This window comes from Actinia tenebrosa, unplaced genomic scaffold (assembly GCF_029948245.1).
Source record: "Actinia tenebrosa isolate PJP-AT-01 unplaced genomic scaffold, QUT_ActTen_1.0 PGA_scaffold3__52_contigs__length_22856419, whole genome shotgun sequence".
In the NCBI taxonomy this organism is placed as follows: Eukaryota; Metazoa; Cnidaria; class Anthozoa; order Actiniaria; family Actiniidae; genus Actinia; species Actinia tenebrosa.
This window is the reverse complement of record NW_028292580.1, coordinates 1,673,136-1,682,154: the sequence shown is the minus strand read 5'-3', so window position 1 is coordinate 1,682,154 and position 9,019 is coordinate 1,673,136. Positions and strand designations below refer to the sequence as shown.

Here is a 9,019-nt window from a genome sequence, read left to right as displayed (position 1 = left end):
TGGTGAACAGTATTCAAGAATTGATCTAACCAGACTCTTACACAGTTTTGAAAACAAATCCGGGTTCTTTGGTCCAACCGTCCGTCTAACAAGTCCAAGGATACTATTAGCTTTATTGCTACATTTGGTGGCTTGTGGAGTCCACGACAGATTAGATGTAATATGAATACCAAGATCTTTAACTTCAGATACTTCCTTAAACTTGCTACCACACAGGTGATGTCTTGGACTTAACGTATCGTTCTTCCTTGATATTCGCATCACATCACATTTTTCATTATTGAAGCTTCATTGCCAGTCCGTACTCCATTATTCAAGAGAATGTAGATGACCCATGATATTTACATGTTGATTTCCAGGTTTTCGGATTGAAAGGATTTTCCATCCTTCTTAATCATATGACCATTCCTGATGGATGCTCAATTGATTACATGCACTGCATTCTTCAAAGTATGGGGAAAAATAACATGCATGAATGTAACTGTCTGATAAAAAAATTAATGTAGTCAATATTTTTATTTGTTGCTTTAAACACAGGTACTGGAAAATGGATTCTGACAGCAATGCTTAGCACAAAAAATTAGGACAAGCCGTTCTATCTGTCTCCAGCTTCTCAGAAGAGAATTAATGCAACTATTGATTCTGTAGCAGTGCCACATGACATGGAAAGAAAAACTAGAACTCTAGATTGTTTGCCAAAATGGAAAGGTTTGTGGGAATAAAATTGATAAATTAAGCGAGACTTACTTGTAAGTTGAAGTTTGATTGAGATTCTACCGTAGCATTTGCAGGAATGAAGAGATCACGTGAGATAGCAAGTCACGAGACCATGAGCTCAGTCTTTAAAGCCGATTTTGGGGTCCAAAGCCACCCAAAATGATGATATTGACAGGGAGGGCAGGGTGGGATGTGATCTCTTCATTCCTGCAAATGCTACGGTAGAATCTCAATCAAACTTCAACTTACAAGTAAGTCTCGTTTAATTTATCAATTCTACCTCGCATTTGCATACAATCAGAGATCACGTGAGATTTTAGAGCCTAGTCTTTGGCCTCAAAATCAAATATACAAGTGCAACAATAAGGCACACCTTTTATTTATTAAGGTTTTGATAATACACCTTCTGCAAATTGATTGGTGTGGGCAACAGGTTTGTTATAATATTTGGCAAAAGTTGAACTTGAACGCCAACCAGCAGTCATCAAAATGTCATTAATTGGGTACATTATTTGACACGGCAGCTGAGGTGCTGGCACTTCTTGTGGAGTGTGGCTTGAATAAGGTTGTGTCAATGCCAGCTTGCAGCATTACATCTTTAATCCAGCGACGGATAGTGTCTTTTGATGCTGGTCCACATGGTTTTGTGTAACAAAGTAATAATTGTGAACAAGAACCCCGCAAAGCTGTGGTTCGCTTTAAATACTCTTCTAAAACAGTAAAAACACATAATTTATTGTCATCTGGGTATTTTTTAAACACAATTGGTGCAAGATGTCTCTGTGCACCACCACCAGCACTTGACTGCTTGAGCAATGACAACACTCTGAAAGTAAACTCCTCAGGTTTTTTAACCATATTCTCAGTAGACAGCAATTTGAGAGTCTGAGTTCTTTGTGCACTCACCAGAGCCATGATCATTGTCAGTTTAAGTGTTAATTGTTTCAAAGTCATATATTTTACATCAGGATAAGAACGAAGATGGTCTAATACTATCTGTGGATCCCATGTTTCCACATATCTGGGGAAACAGGGCTTTCTATTAAAAATGCCTGTCATGAACCTGGAGACAAGCGGATGCTCTCCAACTTTAAAACCATCAATGGTAATGAATGATGACAGTGCACTTCGTACTGTACCCAATGCACTGTATCCTAGTCTTTTTGATTCAAGTGTCAAAAATTCCAGTAACTGAGGTAGTGGTGGTGTCATCACAGATATGTGATGACCTTTACAAAATTCTATCCAGGAACAGATGGATGATTTGTATTGTTTGCGCGTGCTACTTCGCCAAGAGTCAAGGATGATATTTAATGCTTCACCCCTTACACCTTGCTCAATGAGGCTTTGCCTGACGCAAGACAACCAATCATCTGGAGCTTTGGATAGAGTGGGTGTATCTTGCTCTTGTCGTGTGGCAGTGTTAGGGTTGATTTCTGTAGCTTTATCTTGACTGGAGTAGAGAGCAGCAGTTTGAGCATCTGAGGATACCAAAATTGGGTTGGCCAGTCTGGGAGTACAATGATGGCTCTGACCTGGCTCTGGGCAATTTTTTGCAGAACTCTCCCAATCATACTGAAAGGTGGGAAACAGTAAATTAAATTATAGTCAGACCAGCTGATTGTGAATGCATCAGTAGCCAATGCACCAGGGTCCGCTCTCCATGAGACATAGCAAGGCAGCTTAGCATTCAACCTTGTAGCAAACAAGTCAATGTCTGGGTTACCCCACAAACCAACTAATTTGTCAAAAACACACTTGTCAAGTGACCACTCTATGTCATCATGGAAGTCATGTCTGCTTGCCCTATCAGCTTCTACATTAAGCTTCCCAGGGATGTGAGAGATGATCAGTGATAGATTTCTTTCCTTACACCACATTATTAACTCTCTGGTAATTTGATTACAATCTCTAGAGTGTGTACCTCCCATGTTCTTTATGTATGCAACTGCAGTCTGATTGTCTGACAAAATAGTAATAGTGCAGTCTTTGTATGCTGAACATAGGGATTGCAGGCCTAAAAGAATTGCCTTAATCTCTAGATAATTGATGTGATGCTCCCTTTCATTGTAGGACCATCTGCCATTGGCAGAGGTGGGGGTAGGCGAGGTTGAATCACATGATAAAACAGATCCCCATCCTTCCAGAGAGCTGTCACACTTAAGTGTTACACACGACTCTGCGGGTGTTAATGAGCTTGGGTCACTGTCCACATGATCCAGCCACCATTTAAGATCATTCCTTGACAAGTCAGAGATGTGCATGTGGTCATCAAGATCCCACCCAAATGCCTTTAAGGCATCTGTTTTTTCATTCTCTAATGCCCTGTAAAAAAGGGGTCCATACCTCACCCCAGGGAAGCTGGATACCATGAGGCCTACTACAGAGGCAACTTCCCTTATTACAGGTCTATTTTGCTTTAACAGTGACTGAATGGCTAATTTAACTTTGTCAGCCTTTCCCTTTGTCATGGACACTGACATAGAAACTGAGTCTATATTAAAACCCAAAAATGTGACAGACTGTGTTGGCACAAGGCTTGATTTCTGATCGTGAATGGTAAAGCCCAGCTCTTTTAACAGTTTGGTTGAGAAATTGATATTCCTAAGCAAGGTGGTATAGTCATCTGCCAACAATAGGATATCATCTATGTACCCAATGATGAGTACCCCCTCCCCTCTCAACTTCGAGTAGAAGGGTTTTAGGAGCTTAGTAAACACCCTTGGGGCACTAGTAAGTCCATTTGGGAGACAGTTAAATTCATAAAGTTCTCCCTGGAACTCGAATCTTAAGTATTTTCGATGTGATTTGTTAATGGCCACTGTGTAATAAGCATCTTTAAGGTCTAAGACTGTCATCCAGCATTTAGGTGATACTAGCTGTAGTGCACATTGCAAAGTATCCATTTTGAAATGATGGTAGGAAATATAAACATTAAGTTTTTTAAGGTTTAGTATCAACCTATGTGAACCATCCTTCTTGGGTCTAGTAAAAACTGTAGAAATAAATTCTCCAGGGCTATGTCTTGTTTTCCTTATCACACCTTTATTCAGAAGTTTGTCAACTTCAACTTTTACATGTTCAGACTCCTTTTGGGAGAACTTAGTCTCCCTGGGAGCCCTTGACTGACAAGGATTTTGATCAAATTCTAAACAATAGCCACTGACAATAGACAATATGTTTCTGTCACCAGTAAGTCTTTTCCAAGAATCAAGATGGTTCACTAGGTTGCCAGCCTTAAAATCATTAGGTGCACTTACCGTGCAGGTGGGTGGCTTAGTTTGTGCCTGTATTATTGGCTGGCACTGGACTTGTTGTCCTGGTTCTTGTTCTTCCAGGGTTTGCGAGGCTGGCCCTTGTAGTTTTTTGACTTATAATTAGGTTTGCCTGAGGCATTGTATTTCCCTTTGCCCTGGTAGCTATTGTTATGAAACTTGGCACCAATTTTATTTTGGTCACCAATGTCCTTTAGATGCTTTTGCAGATCATCCCCAAACAGGAAGTCTGTAAAGGGTAATTGGGATGAACAAAGTGACCCATATTCTTTACCAATATCTGGTTTCATAAGTAGGCGACGTTGTATGTTGATTTCATACGATGCATGAGTAAGTAGGGACATTGCTTCCAGGCCATGTTTTTTCAAATCCTGGCACTCATCAGAGTCCAAGGTTTTTGCACTGAGAAGCTTATCTGTCATGCGCAGAACAGGTAAAATCCCTTTAATGAGGGATTGCTGTGTCTTGAAAAACTGGAGGTCTCGTTTCTTCGTGGCCTCTCTGAGTTTTCGCCAAATTCCAGGGTTTACCCTGGGGGTTTTGGCTGCTTCACAGTTGGCTGGCCTCTCTTGGCGCTCTAAGCGTTCCGTTAAAGTTTTGTCGGCCAGCTTACAGCGGAACATCTTGTTGACTAATTTAGCAAGCTGTTCACTTTTGAGCTTTTCGCCTACAATGTCATCAGACTCGTATTCTTTGACGAGATCTGAAAGGATTTCATCCTCGGCTTCATCGCTACGAGCGACTTCATTGCCATTTTCATCTTGGCCTGAACTCTGATTTAAAACAGAGTCATAAAGATCATCAACGGCGGCCCCGGCACTCACGGAGTGCGTTTCTTGGCCTTGTGATGTGGAGGGTTTGTTGTTGTCCCTCTTGGGAATTTTGGCGGGAATTAAGTCTTCATCCCTCCTGACCTCACTTACAGGTCGTTTCCCACTGCCAGACTCCTTTCTGGCCAGAGGCGAGTCCACATCAGATATTTTTCTGGTTAATTCCAGAATCGCATTGGTAAGTAGGGCCATATCAGGCATGGAACTTGATCCTTGCGCCGTTAGCGAGGCGCCATCTTGGACGGTTGAACTTGTTTTTACAGCTTTCTCGGAATTTCCCACGAGGTTTGTGTCATCATCGTCCCTCAAAAGACTGTTTACGTTTTCATCGTCTAGGTTTTCCAAAGACATTTTGCCCAGATTGTGAAACTTGAAGGAAAAGGTATTCTAGCTTGAAAATGAACGACTGAACTCTCGAAGGTCAAAACTCGCACTGAGCTCATGGTCTCGTGACTTGCTATCTCACGTGATCTCTGATTGTATGCAAATGCGAGGTAGAATATATCCTACAGATGTGAAAAATATAATGAGAAAAATATGTATACTAACTTTTGAGTTTGCAATTTTCACATATGCTTAGTGACGAACTCATATGCTAATATTCATAATTATGGGGGGGAAAAGAAAAAAGAAAAGCAATCAAGATTTTTTTAATGACTAAATGGAGCTAATGTGTGAAAGTATGGAGTCAGTTATTAGCTCTCCAATATAATATTGCATGTTTGTCTTTTTCATATTGTAGCCACTGAAATTCAACACTTCCTTTTGTACTTTGGTCTTCCTGCAATGAAAGAAGTTTTAAATCCATACCACTTCCATCATTTGGCTTTACTTTCTACTGCATTTATGGATATTTTTGAAGAATGAAATATCAAGAGATGAAATTGAGTTTGCTGGAATCATTATCAAATCATTTTGTCGTCTCATGAAAGAGTACTATGGTATAGTATTGGTTGGCTCAGCAAAAATCAAAATTAATATTGATTATATGAAATACAGCTAGCCTCATTTATTTATTTTGGGACCAAAGCCAAGCTGTCAATAATATGCTTTTTTCGTATATATTATGGAATAGAACTGTTAAGATGATTAAGGTTTATTTGAATTGATGCTTTTTTAAGTGTAAGAAGTGAAACAATTAATGCCCACAATTTAACTAATTTGGAACAGCAAGTACATTTAATGGGACCACTCTGTACACATTCCTCTTTTGCATTTGAAGCTATGATTGCTCATCTCCTAACAGCTTTCAAAGGAACTAGAGGTGTTGCTGACCAGGTAGCTCATAATAAGTAGCACTAATCTATATGAATTGTCAGGGGCACCCGACGGGCAAGTTTACGGTTTTGCTTTCAAATTGACCTAGAACGTTTATAAGTGTTTATTTCTTTCATTTTTGAGTGGAAAAAATGTCGCTGGGAGAGAGTCACTCTCTCCGCACTCCCAGCAAGACCGTGATTATATTAGTCAGCCAGCAATATCAAATGTTTAGTGGTTACCAGCCAGCAGCGAAATGAGGGAAAGATGATTTTGCCAGCCAGGACTCGTTCGTGCAATGTGTTTGAGCCAGCCAGCATCTTAATCGCTATATTTCTGCCAGAACATATAAGGTATTCAATGTAGTAACTAACGCATGATATTCAACTGGCTTTTATGGGGGGGGCGGGGGGGGGGGGGGGGGGGGGGGGAATTTTAGTTCAAGAAAGCATAATGATGAAAAAGAGTGAGGGAAGGCAGAAAGACAGACAGACAAGAGAGGTTTAAAATAGCTTTATTGGCATGACCTACAATTTACAGGTATTGCTAAAGCATTGAACATTAACAGGGAATTTTTTTTGTTATATTTTACAAACACATTGTAATAAGAAAAATATCTATATTTATTATACGACTATTACGTAATTTTACCTTATAAGGTCAAGAGAACTCGCAAAATATGGCACCGTATTATGCTACTCCTGTCCCGGTTTAACCGGTTTAACCGGGACGGGACTAGCATAATACGCTCGTAACTTTTCGCAACTTTTTTCATCATGTTTCGAGGTGAAAGTGACCCAAATTTTGACCTAAATTTTCACTATGACACGAACACTGACCTAGATTTCCTAGAAATCAATTTTGAAATAGATGACAATGTTCTTTTAAAAGTTTTTGAAAACCCGCAGGATACGACAGTCGAAGTACAGAAGGACAACGAGCTCGAGACCACTAATTTCGCCGATGAAGATGAAGTATCAACATTCATAAGAGAAAACAGGAACAAAAACACTGCAAAAAAGACACATAACGATTTACAAGTCTTCTACAGGTGGGCAAAAACGATTAAAGAAACAAGAAAAATTGAAGAGATACCGCCTAATGAGCTGGACAAACTACTAGCCTGTTTTGTGGTGAAAAGTACGCAAGCAAAATGCCGATGAATTTGAACCAGATACTCTTACCTCCTATTTCCGTAGTATCGACCGCTTCCTTAGAGAACAAGGCAAACAATACTCCATTTTGCTGGATAGAGAATTCAACCGTTCTCGGGAAGCCTTGGCTTGCAAAAGAAAGGAGCTCCGTAGGTGTCGGAAAGGCCAGAAGCCAAACAAGGCACAGGGGCTGAGTACAGACCATATTCAGATATTATGGCAAAAACAACAGCTTGGCAACAATAATCCTCAAGTCCTTCTGCGTACAGTTTGGTTTCACAACACTGTTTACTTGGGTTGGAGAGCACAAGATGAGCACCATCGTGTAAGATACGGCGACTTTGAAGTCAAAACAGATGGAGAAAGAGAGTACGTGGAATGGATTAAGGAACGCGGAAGCAAAACTAGAACAGGCGAAAATGAGTTCGTCCCGGATCGTCCGTTCAATCCTAAGATGTTTGCAATTGGTGGACCTCGTTGTCCAGTGAAATTATTCAAGGAGTACATTTCTCATGTACCACCAGAAATGAAAAAATCTGAATCTCCTTTCTACTTGGCAGCCATTCAAAAACCATCATCAGAGATATGGTACAAGAGACAACCACTTGGAAAGCACTCGCTGGCACAGTTCATGAAAGAGATGTGCAAAGCCGCCGGTATTGAAGGCCGTTGTACCAACCACTCGGCACGAAGAACCATGATTTCAACGCTACGAAAAGAAAACGTAGAGCCTCTGAATATAATCGCCCTGGCTGGCCAGAGAAACCTAAAGTCTTTGGATAGTTATTCAGAAGCGTCAACAGAGCAACAGCACGTTATGTCTTCCAAATTAAGTGAGCACATCGAAGGAAGAAAACTAACGAAAGATTCGGCCTTGAGTCCTAAAGTACCGCTTCAACTTTCCAGTACTCTGACATCCAATCCATTAGAGCCTGCAGAACAGCCAGAATCCAATCAAAGCATGTTTTATGGAGCTGTTTTCAATAACTGTTCTATCAACTTTGGTAGATCATCATGCTTTGGCGGTTGAACCATCCCCCAGTTTTAAGAAGAAATTCAAGAGAATTGATCCATTAAACAGCGACGATGAGCTATAAGAACTAGTGAAATCACTAAGCTTTTTTTTTTTTTGCTGGAATTCGTCTTCATGATTCTAACTTTTCAAACTTTTGATTGTTAGTAAACTTATTTTGAATCGATGCGAAGTGTAATTTTACGAAGATCATATCTAGTTTGACGAGTTTCATGTCAGTTGTCATGTAATTTGCCTATTGACCAATAAGATTAAAGGCACTTAATGGGTTTCCTTGTGTTTACGTTTTTTCTGAGATAGCGTGCGGACCTTGAAAACTCAAAAAATACTGATAAACTCGCTCAAAAAGGGACAAATACATATCAATTTTCAATGTCGTATAATAAATAACTTATTTGGGTTTTTTCCCGTAATACGGGCTGATATTTTACTCATTACTCGTATTTTTCCTCGTCCCTACGGGACTCGGAAAAATACATTCGCAACTCGTAAAATATCAGCCCGTATTACGGGAAAAAACCCAAATAAGATATAAATCTATTTCTATATTTATCTATATGTAAAGTAAGATATTTAAAAAAAAAAGGTATGAGTATTACGAATATACTAAAATCTTAATTGAATGGTAATAATAATCAAAAATAAATTTATCAAAAGTAATCATTAATACATTACGTCAATTATTATGATTCATTCCTAAGAATGAAGCATTTGTATATAAACTAAAAACAAAACTAAAAATAATAAAAAAAA

At 39.5% G+C, this 9,019-nt stretch overlaps 1 pseudogene; it reads right to left on the bottom strand.

Annotated features, from left to right (window-relative positions):
- Positions 1 to 1,100: 1,100 nt before the first annotated feature.
- LOC148907647 (uncharacterized) lies at positions 1,101 to 5,173 on the bottom strand (annotated as a pseudogene).
- Positions 5,174 to 9,019: the final 3,846 nt, after the last annotated feature.